The 15,385-nt window shown below is 40.1% G+C and overlaps 1 long non-coding RNA gene across 2 annotated transcripts; it reads left to right on the top strand.

Annotated features, from left to right (window-relative positions):
• Window positions 1–7,423: 7,423 nt before the first annotated feature.
• LOC120747503 lies at window positions 7,424–13,161 on the top strand. Of its 2 annotated transcripts, none has more exons than XR_005699137.1 (3): window positions 7,424–7,668; window positions 7,761–7,885; window positions 12,299–13,161. It is a non-coding gene; the product is annotated as an uncharacterized LOC120747503 (long non-coding RNA). The 2 variants fall into 2 exon arrangements; XR_005699138.1 differs by having other exon boundaries at window positions 7,794–7,885.
• The last annotated feature ends 2,224 nt before the right edge of the window (window positions 13,162–15,385 follow it).

Genomic DNA, 15,385 nt, shown 5'->3' on the forward strand with positions numbered 1-15,385 from the left:
AAACCAATGAGTTAGCTGAAAAAATGGTGAGCGTTAACACTTACCTGGACTGTGCTCTCTGAAAATCTGAGACCTGTCAGAGATCATGATGTAATCCTGAAATCAGAGATAAATTGGTTACAAAGTCTGTCATCTGAAAAAGAAAGCGAATCAAAAGATATATGCCCATGCAGAAATGAGAGAAGCTTTTCCTATCCAAAAGCATCAATAGTCTGGTCTCCTAGAAAGCAGAGTCACAACAAAGAACAAAGAAAAATGAACATATAACAGAATTTCTTAGGTCTCTGCACTGCTTCAAATGTGTCAGAGCAGAGATTGAAATCCTGCTTCTTGTCTATAAATCTTCCAAGCAGTGGCTCGGGTCTTGTGAGGCACTGCTTGGTAAATGAGAAAACTTAAAGAGCTACAGTTTGAGCTGGATTCCCGGGCAATTCCAGGTGAACCTCTCCTCTTTATAGTATAAAATAATGCTGTTTTGGCCAAACTGCTGGGGTGTGTCAATTAGGCACAGGGTCTCCATGGTGCATGGGATTTAATGAAAGCGACGTTCGTCTGTCACATCCTTCTTTAATGTCTGCTCAGTTGATAATCATGAGATGTCTGACGCCACTGCCCCTCAAGCCTCTTAATGCAGACTTCGTATGCCTCAACTGTTCTCTCTTAAGGCCTTTTGTATGAGAGCATACAGACGCTGACAAAAGAGAACTGTGTGTCAAACTGTGCTGAGAACGCGTTGCCTCTGCTCACTTCTCTTTCATGTTTCATGCAGCTCATTTGCAACTTTTGCATGTTGTAAACTTTGTCCCCTTGATCATGTGGTTCGTTACTGTTCCCTCTCTCCTGTGCATCTTTGCTGATATCTCTGGCTCTGGTTCTTGTTTTGCAGGGACTGACCTCACCACCCTGCACAATGTTTATTGTTTCTAATTCTCACTGTTCGTCTTGCCTCCTTTCACTCTCCTTTTACCACAGCCACTCGAGGCCATCAGATGTCCTCCCTCAGCCTGTTTCTCTTAAAGGTTTCTCACTCTTAAAAGGAGTTTTTTCCTCCTATCGTTGCCACGGGATTACAAACATTCAGTTTGTAATCCAGTTAAAATCTCAACCGAACTATGTAAAGCTCTGTGAGATTAGTTATTTTCATTATTTGGCACAGTATGACTAAAACTCCACTGAATTTAAAATCTGCTTAGTTTATTTCCTTGACTGCAAGCCTGTCTATAGGTAGCTGCTTTTACTTATCCTCCAGTTTAAATGATGGGGTACAAAATGTGAGTGATGCTACTTAAAAGGAAAACGAGGAGAGAAAGAACACGGATGTCAGGGCTTTTGTCAAGAAGCAGAGGAGGTTTCATAGTTTAATCCCATGGTAATCTGAGTGTAATCTCTCCTTTGTTATCTGGACTACTCCAAAGAAAAATGTGTCTAAAGTAAGTCTTCCAACCGGAGGAAGAAAAAACTACTGGAAAATGTGATTTCCCAAGCAAAGACCTTCTCAGTCATTCTGCTTTGTTTCTATCTCTGGGCAGATCTCCGGTGGAGCTTTCAGTCTAAACTGATGTGCATTCTGGATCCTGTGAAAATTAATGTTGATGTTCTGTTTGTTGATCCCCTCTGAGAAAAGGTTAAAGGGATTGGACCAGATTTAAGCAGCTCTGAGTGGAGCGAGGGGGTCTGAACAGAGGAGGAGCAGCAGGAGGGAAGAGCGGGGATTAAAGGGGGATGTGAAAGAGAAGAGGAATGCTTAATGTCTTTATACCACTTTTCCATGTTCTCCTGTGACTTTAGTGCATTAATGCTCATGTATTGTTACATAAAGCTGATGTGCAAGATTCAGAAAAGGTTTTATAATCTAGTTTCTGAGCTGAGTAAACAACTTGGAAAAGGGAGAGTGGAGAGATAAATGTAATGAGGAGGAAACTGTGGTGAGCTTCTTATCTTTCCAGGTTCCTCAAACAACAGCTTTATTTGCTGATAGCAGCACTGCAGATAACGGCATTAACAGACACATTTGTATTTCTGCGCTCCTGGAGACTCTACGTGACACTACTTCAATCACAAAGACAAATTATCAGCTCTTTTAGTATGAATATGTTACCTCATTAAAGACTTTAATCTTTAAACGGAGCTCAGCTGAGCAGCAGCCAACCCAGGCATGGGCGGGGGTGAGAAGGGATCATGAGTTTGAAGCTGAAAACGGTGTGGATGTTGAATGTTGTCAGTGTGTATGCCCCATGGGTCACATGTCAGAAGAGAAAGAGGAACTCCAGAGTAAGTTGGATTAAGTGGTAAAGAGCCTGGAGGGACAGATTGTACATTACATATGTAGGTGAAGGAAACAGAGGTGGTGAGGAGGTGTGGTTAGGTATGGTGAAGCAGTGTGGCTTCATGCTGAGAAACAGCACTTCAGATGTGATGCTTGCTTTGAGAGTCCTGGTGGATCAGGAATCTGCTTTGAACCCATCCTTGTTTGCTGTAGTGTCTCTGTGGACTAAGATGCTTGCATACAACATTGTGATCTGTATTAAGACTAGTGAGCAGGTGGAAGAGAACCTGGAGAGGTGGGGAATACATGTGTGTGAGTAAGAGGGAGACAGATGGATAGGTGAGGATGGATGGAGTAGAGATAGTGAAGGAAGAGGAGTTTGAATAGGAGGGATCAGACATCCAAAGCAACGGAGAGTGCAGGCAAGGTGGAGCAGGTAGAGATGAGTGTGAGGGGTGATGTGTGACAGGAGAGCAGCAGGAGAGAAAGATTTAACGATGGTTGTGAGACCTGCTGTGATGTATGGTTTCCTAAAATTTTCAGTGGGAGTGAGCCGAATGGCCAGGACTAGAAATGAGTACATCAGAGAGACAGCTCAGGTTGAGGAACCTCGAGACAATGTTAAAAAGTCAAGGCTGAGATGGCTTGGACATGTACAGAGGAATGACAGTGGATTAACTGGACAAAGGATGTTGAAGATGGAGCTGCAATCCAGGAAGAAAAGAGACAGACCACAGAGGAAGGTCATGGATGTGGTGAAGGAGGACATGCGGCTGGTATGACAGAAGAAGATACTCAGGATAGGGTGAGATGGAAGCAGATGATGTTTATTGTGACCTCAAAAACGAGCAGCTGAAGAAAGAAGAAGAAGAAGAAGAAGAAGAAGAAGAAGCAGGGCAGCAGCCAGTTTCTGCTAACAACTACAGGCTGCACACTGAAAAATTAACCTTCAGGCTGTTTACATATTCATCAAGTATGACTCCAGTGCTGGACTCAGAAGCTTGGACTTTAATGATATGGACAATGCAAAGATAACAGAACCAGAGGCCTGTACTGTGAAGCAGGATTGAAATCTTAGTGAGGTAACTTCCAGTCTAAATTTTGGGTTATGAAAACAGGAGTACATCACCATGGCAACATCTGTTACAGACCTAACCTGCTCCAGAGCTGTTTAAGATAAGAGATAGCAGGTACAAAACCACTGTCTACTGATGAGTTCACACCATGAGACACAGATTGAATCTCACACTTTTTTAGACTTTCTAATTAAAAATAATGAGACTTAGGTACTCGCTACTTCTCAGTTACATTTAAGCACTAAATCTACTTCGTTGTGTTCAGATTCTAAAAAGTATTTGGCACAACAAAACTATTTTGTTAGCTTTAGGCACTAAAATCTGTTTGGCTTGGTTTAGGTGCTAAAGACTAGTGGGAGGTGTTGTTGTATTACAGGCACCTGATTACAAGCATCTGACTGGCTTAGCGGGATCACTTAACCAGAGCATGCCTGACAGTCTGAGAGATTTTTGACTGTGTGTCTGACAGCTTCCTAGCATACACTGACAATGTTTCCACTATTGCTCACATTTCCACATTAACATGACTGATTACAAGGTACAAAACCAAGATAACTGATCTGGCATGAACTCAGACTGACTGCAGCTGCTGCTTTTCACAGTCACACAGTTTCTGATATTAAATTCACAGATGGTGTAAAACTTGTGGAATGGTCCTTCAATAACATTCAGTTTTATTAACTGATACAAACACACACGCGCTACTGTCAGCTGTTTTAATCCTGCCGGGGAAGTTTGCTCTCTTGTGCTGATCAGCTGTTTGGATGGATTTGAAAAAAACTCATTGTTGCATGTACGTGTCTGACACCGTATCAGAGTTCTGTCATGCCTTCCATATGACTCACCTGCCGAGGGATTTTGTCAGCAGCCACACGCACATGAAAGGGGGTAGATGGCAGTGAGTCAGGAAATAATATATGAGTTCATCACTGAATAACAGTGAAAACTGTAAAACTAAACACACCATCACTGGGTGGTGCGGTGGTGCAGCAAGAAGGTGGTGGATTCAAACCCAAACCCTCAGCTGGGCCCTGTGATGGACTGGTGACCAGTCCAGGATGGATCTACTGAATGTTTACAAAAGATGGACATGTCCAAGATGCCTTTGTGTAAACCTGCATCTGGCCACTTTCAAACACTCTTGACCCTGCTTGAATCCCTGCTTAATGTTGTTGAGAAAATAAGTCAGTAAACAGGATTTTACAAGTTTTGTGACACAAAGTGGATGGTGGCTGTCAGCCTAAAAAAAAAAGTTATATACAATTAAATTGCAAATAACGAGGCCAATCATATTACTTTCTATGACTACACACATTTTCTATACAGAATAACAACCAGGTTAACCAATGTTTTACCACTTTGTGGCATAGATGCAACAAGGGGTTGGAAATATTTCTCAGGTGGCCAAATTGACACTATTACATCAGATACACACTAGAGATTTCTTAGCTGCACATCCGTGATGCAACTCTCCTGTTTTACTATATCCCAGCGTTATGCTAAAGAAACCAGTTTGTCACGACATAGTGTTTTATCCTGCTGTTTGCAGCCATCAGAAGGTGGTACGCTGTGGTCATTAAGGGACCAACAAGGTCAGTAGCAACACTCAGCTATGCTTTGTGTTTAAAAGATGTTAAAATAGAGCACCAGTTTAGGTCACAGAGTGAGCAGGCACCCATATGCCAAAGGCTAAACGCAGCAGTCCATGTCTGACTGTGATCCAAGGCCCTTTGCTTGGTTTCTTCACCACTTTCACTAAACTATCTAATAAAGGCAAACAAACACCCCCAAAATAATGTTAAATTGGTACTAAGGGGCCAGTTGGATTCATGATTTGTTATTCTAACTGTACCATCTGAATGCCACAGCAGAAATCAAGACTCGTCAGACCAGGTGGCATGTTTCCTATCTTCATTTTTGCACTGTGAGTTCATGTGAGTTGTGGCCTCAATTTTCTGTTCTTATCTGACAAGAGAGGCAACCAGTTTGCATTTCTGCTTCTGCAAACAAACAAGCAGACAGGCATTGAAGTAAATACACTTATACATACTTATTGTGTAGTTTAATAAATGTTTAGCAATAGTCTTTTTTTAGATCACGCTCAGCCCTCACACACACTCACTCTCTCTGTCTCTCTCTTTGTGTGTGTATGTAAAGACAGCTAAGCTGTGGTAAGATCCTGGTGCCTTTCAGTTAAGCCATGTGACATCTGCGTCTTCATGTCCACTGCTGAGTGTTGTCTGTGTAATCATATGACTGTGGACAGATGAATAGAAACAGAAAAATTGAAACATCCTGTTTGTGACCGGAGAGACTTTGAGTTACATAAACATCGTTAATGTCCATTAACTTTTAGGTGGTCTGAGTTCTGTCGCGTAGCATGATGCAAATTTAATTCAGTTTTATTATAGCCACAATTAACAACAGTGACCTTGAAGCACTTTATATGATATTTGCAAGGTAAACACCCTACCATAATATAGAGAAAACCCCAACAATCATATGACCTCCTATGAGCAAGTGTTGCGGTGAGAGCGGGAAGGAAAAACCTCTCAAGGAGGGGCAGCTGTCTGCTGTGACCGGTTCGGAGTGAGGGGGGAAAGACAGGACAAAGACACACTGTACAAGAGAGCCAGACTTAAACCCTCTTTCCCCGCGCGGCTGTTTATGATTTTACTGCACAGTTTCTGGCCTTTTCCCCCAGCAACAGTAATTTCCCTGAAATAAATACATTACGTGTCAGTCACTACTGTGCATCAGATTCCAACTGACAGACAGAAAATCATATGAACGTGATGTGCTTAGCGGTGTCTTTATTACAGTGAATGTGGGGAATGATGGCTCACATAATTCATCCACAGCTGGTAGTATGTGTTGTGATAACACTTTAATGAGTAGTAGGAGACTACATAGCTTTGCCAATCCTGAAAAGCTGCTCCACACCACCATGAACCAGTGTCTCTGTCCAAAAAGACATTTTGATTAGTTTTTGTCTTTTTACTTGAAAACATGAAGACACTGTCTCTCAGTGTTTTAGGTTCTAATTTAACATGCATCTATTATAAATATATGACACAAAATGCAATAGCGAAGAAGTCTTCTAAAAGTTCTTGAATCAGTTTTAATTGGTTCTGATTCTACCAATTTCAGTTTTAAGTGATTCAGACACTACCTACTGCACTTTAGGACAGGAAGATGTAATACTGAGGTTTGTATTGTGCTCGTGGTCTTTGTTTCATGAAAACAAACAAACTGGTGTGTATGTGTAAGTTTGGTGATGGAGTTTTTATTATGAATGAATGATGAATTTTTATGAATTATTATGTCTATTTTTTTTATGCTTAAGGACAACAGATGGAAATTAGCCCTTGGCTATAATCTGGTATGTTTACATTCATGTAATTTTTTTTTTACATTTATGTTCATTAACATGCACTGTCCTAAATAGATAAGAAGAAAAATACCTTTTAACTGATTATTAGCTAAAGTTCAACTAAGTTCACGTCAATTTAAAATGAATGAATTTATTTACTAATGATGATGAAAACATAATGTTTAATTAGCTTGTTAGCCGACTGCTGATTAAAGCTATTTTCGGCTGCTCCCTTATTCGCAGCGGGTCGCTACAAATCACTGACAAAATGAAAACAGAGTTATTATTGCTTCCCTTTGGGCGGCTGTGGGATCTCATATTCATGGTCCTGCTGTATTGTAGAGATCCCATTAAACATTCTGCATCTGACTTTAGGTTAAGGATTTGTCTTCTGTTCATTAAATCCAAAGAACCACATTATGTCCAGCACACAAGAGTTAAAATGAACTCCATCATTAAAATGTTGCTTATCTCTGTATATTATATTGTGTAATAATTTCAGTAGCAGACACTATATATCAGCTTTTGAGAGTTTCCTTTGTAATGCAGTGATTAATGTTTCTTTCTTCACCTGTCAGTCCTTTTAATGTTAATCCTGGCTGGTGGACATGATGATGGCTGAAAGGCTTTATTCTGCTATATGAAAAAGTCTTTACTTAATTCACAGACTGGAGTAAAGGGACAGAAGTAACAAGAAAGATGAATAACTACAAGCAGAGAGATCACTTTATTTGTGAAAAGAGGAAGCAACAAGGTGGAGATGAGTTAAAAGAAGAAGAGCATTGGACGGAGGATGGAGAGCAGGACAGAGAGAGAGACGATAAAACAGAGATGTGGAGCAGAGGGGAGGAGTTAAAGAGGAAATAAAGGCGAACTGGAAACAGAGGACAGTGATAGAGGACAAAGAGGCAAAGAAAGAAAACAAAAGAGGAAAGAAGTGAAAAGAGCCAGCAGTAAGTAAACAGACTTTCAGATTTTATTGAACCCACACCTGAGTTTTTGTGGACTAGTGTTGCGTCTGCTGCTGTGTAATTGCTGTTGTCAGGTGATGAATGCTGCTCGAATTCATGATAAACAGAAGCTGAAGTCATTCTGGGAGCAGAGGATTGTTCAGCACAGCGAGCAGACGAATGGGGAGGAGAACCGTATGAAGAACAGCGCTTTGGCACGGTCAGCAAATACAAAAACATAACAAGTTCTGGAAAGTTCCTGATCCAAGTGTGTAATTTCATAGTGCAAACCCTGATTAACATTCCAGATGATTTCAGGCTGGAAAATATTTGCTTTTTAAAGCCTGTCTTTGATGTGTTGGATAGCAGCAGAAGGATGACCTTTTGGAGTGCAGTATCCCTGATTTGCATGCATCCCATGAAAACCAAGATGGATGAAGTCAGCTTGGTTTCTGCCCAATAGAAACAATGTGTGCTGTAAAAGCACTTTTTTAACCAAGCATTCTCTGCTCCTCAAACATTGTTCCTCCAGCCCAAACAGTCAACTTATTTCATTGCCTAACACTGACAATACTGCATATCTATATGTTTCAGTTTTATTAATACAGCAACCCACAACAATGTGCTGCAATGAGACAATGTATATAAAATATGGAAGTAACCTCTTTGATGCCATCTCCTGGTTCCTGGCTTTTGGTCTCATCGGGTGGGGACCTCCATTGTGAACCAAGGTAGTTTGGAGCCACGTGTTAAGCAGCTGGGTTGAGAATCAGCATCATTGAAATCATTGAGTTTAATTATCTTGGGGTCTTGTTCATGAGTGAGGGGAGACTGGTACTCCTACTGAGCTGATGTGAAACTAAAGCTGTCAATTTACTGGTCGATCTACCTTCCTGACCTCACCCATGACCATGAGCTTCAGGCAGTGACTGAAAGAATGAGATTATGGATACGATATCCATAATTGGATATCCATAATTATGGATACGGGCAATGAAAGTGAACTTCGTCAGAAGTGTGACCTCGCACTTTAGTAAAGATAGGATGAGGGGCTTGGTCATTCAGGAGCGAATCAGAGTAAAGCACTTCTCGTCCACATGGAAAGGAGCCAGTTGTGGTGGTTTGGGCATCAAATACCTGATTGTCTCTGCTTATCATGGCGCCCCAATGAAGGATGATGAATGGATGCTATCCTTGTTCATCTGCACTAGAAATAATAGTTTATTAAACTAATTATTAATGTCAGAGTACAAAAACGAGCAGCAACTTATCAGCTTCCGTCCACCTGCGCAAATATCAACATAAATGGAAATAAACCAGGGACAGATTTTGTAAACCTAAAAGGAAAGAAAGGTGCTGGGGCTAGCAGTGCTAGCCTCAGGGCCCATTTAACATATATAGCCAGTTGTGTTGCACACAAAAAGTGATGTTCCCACAGCTCTGTGCCATGTCTACTAGTGCTGAGAGTGCAAGTACTTAATGCAGTGTTCTTCTGAACAATAGGTGTTGATGGAAATTATATAGCAGAAGAACTGTATGATCAAACTGCATGTTAGGGACTTGAAACTGTATTTTTTTTTATCTTGTGACTAAAAGGCATTCTAACCCAAACCCTACACCTCTAAGTTTTCTAATGAAACTTGCTTATTTCTAAACACCCTGGACTACCACCAGCTGACACACAGTTCATTATACCAGTTAAATTCCAACAGATGCAAACACTTCACCAGTTGAAATGTGACATATTGTGTTGCCAGTCAAAGCTTGTTAGCATAGCTTCCACATTCCAACTGAACATAAGTTTGACAGCATGATGGGTGCTTCCATATGCTGAGATGTTATGTAATCAAATCTATACGAGCTTGGTGAAGAGCTTTGAGTCAGTGTTTGATGATGAGCAGCAGGGTCCGTGAGAGGCACAGAGGAAAGAAAAGGGCATCAAAAATAAACTCAATAACTGCCCTTTGTTCTGTCTCACTGCATCATAACTTGATTAGTTCAGAAAATGGCTCGGTTATGTTTCCAGCTCTTCTGTCTGTCATCACGGAGTACCCTGGGAATGTTGATCAAAGCCAGTTTGGCTATATGTTTGAATCCTGCAGATCAGTGTGAATATTTGAGGACAGACAACCAGAACGCAGCAGATTAACCAATGCAAGATGGCGTGTGCTGACAGATGACCACAGACACAACAATATTAATCCAACAGCTAACATAGCCTAGTTCTCGCTCGCTCAAGCGCACACACACAGACTCACACACACACTTCCTCTCTTTCTGTAACACAATTATCTGTGACAGCAATGACCGAAGATCAAGTTTCGCTGGATGTCTGCATGATTACTTTAAGCCTAGGAGTTATGGTGTCAGGCCAAATACTGGACTCTGATGCTCATCTCGGCTTCCAAACATAGAACACATCCTAAAATAAACAAATGACTTTTTCTTCTTTTACACATTTTAAATCTGTGCTTTACACCAACAAATGGACCGCAGTGCTGCTGCTGGGGAGCAGCTCTTTCTGTGACTTGTGAGTTAGAAAAATGTGCAATAAATTTTTGATTAAAATGTGAAAATCTCTCAGGTTATGAAACATTTATATAGTGTAAAGTAGTTCCTAACTGCACAGTGATATATAGCTTTATGTAAACTAAAGATCTAAAGAACAGCCCTGCTGCAGAGGTACAGGATTAATAATCTTTCCGGGGTAGAATTTCAATACCTCCTTTATTTCAGGCAAAAGTAAAGTTTCATCAGCGCATAGTCAGTCAGTGAATCACCTTGTCTAGACTAAAATATCATCACTGGTTAAATGGATTGCTGTGAAACCTACAGACAGGGATGCTTCTGCTCTAATGATCATTGGGATCATTAATCTAGAACCACAACAAAGTAAAAAAAAAAATTGTGAAACGTATTGATAACTATTGGATAGACACATTACCAGCTTGGTTATTCCCATAATGTGTACCATAGCAGCTTAATGTTTGATTGCCTTTGTGCGCATAGCAGTCTCCTGACCTGGAAAAACTGAAAGCAGTTCTTTCAATTGCCACTTAAATGTGGTTCTGGGATCAATTCCGTATCAGTGGTTGGATGTAGCTTCTAGAACTATGATATTTTGGCTGAGTGACATATTGGCTAATATTAGCTATTTGGCAGTATATCTGCATTGGCATTTATAGCAGCCAGTAAATGAAAATTTAAAAAGTATTGTGTTGTATTGTTTGTATCAGGTAAAGATCCTACAATGATACAGAGAAAACTACAACAATCAAAAAGTTCCCTTTGTGCAAGTGCTTTGGCAACAGTGACAAGGAAAAACTACCTTTTCTACCTAACAGGAAGTAACCTCCAGCAGAACCAGGCTCAGGGAGGTACAGCCATCTGCCATGACCGGTTGGAGGTGAGGCGAGACGCAGTGGAAGAGAGCCAGAGAATAATAATGACTAATAATTAAATAGAGTGTCTGTTGATTTGACATAGTTCATTTACCATAGGGCGCTCTGCAACCAGATGATCTGAGTGGAGCTGAGCATAGTGTAAACAAGTAATCCACGATTTTTTGTGACAATAAAACATTATTATTAAATTGCATTGTCAGAATATGTTGTTAAGGACCTGTAACTACGCATAAAATGTTAGAGAAATGTTCATACTTTGTGTGTCAGAAAGAAAAGAATTATTGAGCTACATATTGAATATTATATATCACTTAAAAATCCTATATTATTGTGTGCTATGTTACCCATTGTTTGAAGGCCTGTTTGGTGCAGCTTTATTAATTTGACCATGACCATTTTAGTTTTGGAGCATATTTGGACAAGAGGGTGAAGCACATCCATAAAGTGAAGGATTGTTGGAATGTTTGTATGTCTCTTCCTTTTAACCCTGTGGTGGATTGGTTACCTGTCAAAGGTAAACTGTGTGTCTTGCCCTGTGACAGGCGAGAGTGGCAGTCTACTAAAAAATCAGAAAGGTGACTCACTCACTTTTGGAGATAGCCTCAAGTGGCCATGTGAGGAACTGCAGCTTTTTTAAATTCACTTCCATCTTCAAATATCCAACTTTACAATAGAAAGGGACGTATCTGTACAATCTGATACAGCAAATGGATGTTTTATCAAAAAAACCCAAACCCCCCCAACAAAAAACGCATACCTGTCACAGCAATTCTGCACAGTGGCCACGGCCATCTTTTAAAAATACATACTATTTTTACTCAAAAATAAGTCTAAGCTTAAAAGCCATACTCTCACTGCTGCTCATTGTGTAGCTCACACACCTGCCACTGCTGACTCAATTGATTCCCCTGAGGTACTTGTTGCTGCCTTCTCCCTGCTGAGTTGAGCTCAGTGCTTCATTGTATGGAGTGACACGGTAAGAGCCTCAATGTCACGCATTAATGCGGAGCATACAAGATTAGTTTTAACAACATAATTGCATCGTTCACCTGAACTGTGACATTGCTAAATCTTGTGTCATAGTATTATAAACCACCTTAAAGGGTTTCTGATGAAACCCACACTCATGTCTCTTTTTTAAATAGGTATTTTCATCGTAATCACCGGCTAATTCTTTACCTCCTCCTTGTTTTTCTCTCTCCTGTCATTGCTGTGAATGCTGCCTTCAGACTGAGGGAGCAGTGGGTCATCAGGTTGGAGCAGAGGAATCAACACCTGCAGAGTTTCTTCGAGGAGAGAATGAGACAAGCGCAGAAATCCCAGCAAATCCTCGGAAAGACCGATTCACCCTGAAACCAGCAGATAAGCCAGAAGGTGGTTAAAGAAAGAACTTCTTCACCATCAGGCTGCAGACCAACAGCTGCTGTCCAGATATTGTTTATGGTGCTAAAGGTCAGACCTTTACACATTTATTGTCATTTATTTTTATGAAACAGAGGAACTAAAACAAACAAAAAACAAAACGATGTTCAATATAAATGAAATCCACTAAAAATCCATGAACACTGTTATACTTTATTGCTGCCTGGTGCCACTGCTTAGCCAGTGTCATGTAAATATGTTGAGGCTACCATGCGTTCTTAAGTAAATGTGATGTCTATATTTGCAGTAATAAAATCAAAAGATTAAAAATGCTTCATGTGTTGACTGTTATTGATGCCCTGCATTGTTGAGAATGAACATTACTGGGAATTAAAGAATGGCAGTGGGTGTTAAGAATAACACAGTGCAGCTTCATCACAGAGTAAACTGGCATTTAACCACAGGGCTGAAGCAATGCACAGGGACATGGACATTAACCCGGGAGAGAGGCAGGTTTTTAGTGCTAGCAGTGCTAATGCTGGCCACAAATGTCATCTATGGAAGAATGTTAATCCTAAATGTGCAGGTAATATTACAGGTAATCCAGTATTTAACCTCCATTAGACTGTGACCAGTGTTTACTGAGTTCTGTATTTTAGGTTAATGATTAGTTAGTTATTTTGTTTTATTTAAGTAACTAGAGAAATATACGTTTGCTCTTAACTCTGTGTTTTTCTAGTCTGGATAATTTCTAGTGCCAAAGTGAACAATGTATTTTCACTTTGGCACTAGTCTTTTTTCTTTTTTTTAAATTTTTGAGCAATAGCAACTATCCTGTCTCAGAGTGATGCTGGAAAACAGATTCATGCATTTGTTACTTCAGGGCTGGTCTATTGTAATTAATTATTATCAGGCTGTTCTAAAAGCTCCCTTTGAAGCCTTCAATTAATCCAACGCACTGCAGTGAGAGTGCTGATAGGGAGTAGAAATGGAGACCCTATCCCTCCCATAGTAGACTTTGTTCAATTAGCTCATAGTTAATCCAGAATTGTACTAGTATAAGTACACAGCCCTGTAATATCTTAAAGACCTCAAAGTATAATGTTATCCCTTTAGAGCACTTCACTCTCAGACTTACCTCTGACAGAGTTTCCTAGAGTTTCTGAAAGTAGAATGGGAGGCAGTGCCTTCAGCTATCAGCCTTCAGGACACAGATGCTCTGTAGTTTAAGATTCGGCTTTAAACTTCCCTTTTGAATCCACTTACAGTATCAGAAGGTGCTGAATCCTCCATTAACTATGCTGCTGATTCCCATGATGCACTGAGCACTTAACCTCCACTTCCCTCTTTTCACTCCCATATGTTTATATGCTATTAACATTAACATTCATTAATGGCATAAGTAAACAGGGTTATCATTTGCATGGACGTCTCAGGCATACAGCTCTGTTTGTGAGCTCAGAAGCCCCACCCACACAGTCTTTAATCCCTCTGTTTGGGATCATAGAGTGCAGTCTTGACGCTCCAGTTAAACTAATTGTGCTTTTCCATATTTTCTATCATTAAAAACCTCTCAGACTCCAAACTGCTCTAAACACCCGGTTTCGGACATTTTATCAACTCCTTGCCCTCTCTGATGTCAGTAAGAAGGGATATCCCCTATATGGTCACCTGAAGCATATGGCTCTTGCTGTGAGTATTGAAAAAGCCAGGTGAACCGAAGCCCTGTCTAAGATTTAAAAATTTAAAATATTTTTTTCATACCACAGTCATTCAGAGAATTGCCGTTTTACACCTGAAATTAATTAGCTTATGGTTTTTGTCTTAAAAATAAAAAACATAAAAAATAAAAGTATTTTTCCCCAGTGTGCACTTTGTTTTATATTTACATATTTATTGTGTGTGAAAATGTGTGCTGTGTAATATGCACAGTGTAACTGAATGCATACTGTACCTCATCAGTAGCTACCGTATATCTATATGAAAATACATATAAAAATATAAGCTGAGCAGTTAACTTGACATTTTTAATGTTATTTACTCGGCATTAGTGCACGGTGTGCTGATTCTACATTTCTTCATGTGGCCACCAGATGGCAGCAACAGACAGAGAAACACATGCAGCAACTCAGACATACTTTTCTTATGTGTGTTGTAGTCAAAATATTTAACATCACTGTCTACACTCCATTTGTCATGTTTTATTCCTGTTTTATATCCCTATAGCCAATGAAGCCAGCGCTGCACTTGCACAAGAGTAGTTTGGACAATTTGTTGCTTCCAACACAGACAAAGTGCTGCAGTGCTTACAAGCAACCGGCATTAAAAGAAAGAACTATTTTTTTCCACTTTGATGAGCAAGAATTGCAAAGATTTTTGACATTAACTCCATCTAACACCTTTGAGATGAACTGGAATGCCTACTGCAAGCTCTGCTGACCTTATCAGGCAGTGTCAGAGCTGAACTAACGCTGTGTCTGAAAGAGAGAAAATCCCAGCAGCATATTTAGAATCTCCAGGAAAGACAGAAGGCGGAGGACCGGAGGCTGTTATAGCAGCACATTAATGCACTCATATGGTTGAAAGGTTCATCTGTATTCATACATTTGGTGATGCTCAGTATGTTGTGTTTGTCAGTAAATTACATTTTTCTATGCCAGTATCTCCTTACCTTTTCCTTACTTCAAATTTCCTCTTGCTATTGATATTGGGTTAGAGATAGACTGCATTTTAATCACATGCTTTGTCTCATAGTTCTTATAAGATTTCTATCTGGGCTTGCCAAACAGGTGAAAATATCAGAGAAAGGGGTTGATGTGATTTGTGTGATGCTCTGAATGTTAAAAGGAAAAAGTATTTCAGATTCTGGTCTATTTCTGTGTCAGCGATCAATCTGAAGCAGATTAGTGGCACTGACCACGTTGACTCCTTTGTTTGAAAAGATCAGATTTCTT

The sequence above is a fragment of the Simochromis diagramma genome, unplaced genomic scaffold, assembly GCF_900408965.1.
Source record: "Simochromis diagramma unplaced genomic scaffold, fSimDia1.1 OVJJ01000596.1, whole genome shotgun sequence".
NCBI lineage: Eukaryota > Metazoa > Chordata > Actinopteri > Cichliformes > Cichlidae > Simochromis > Simochromis diagramma.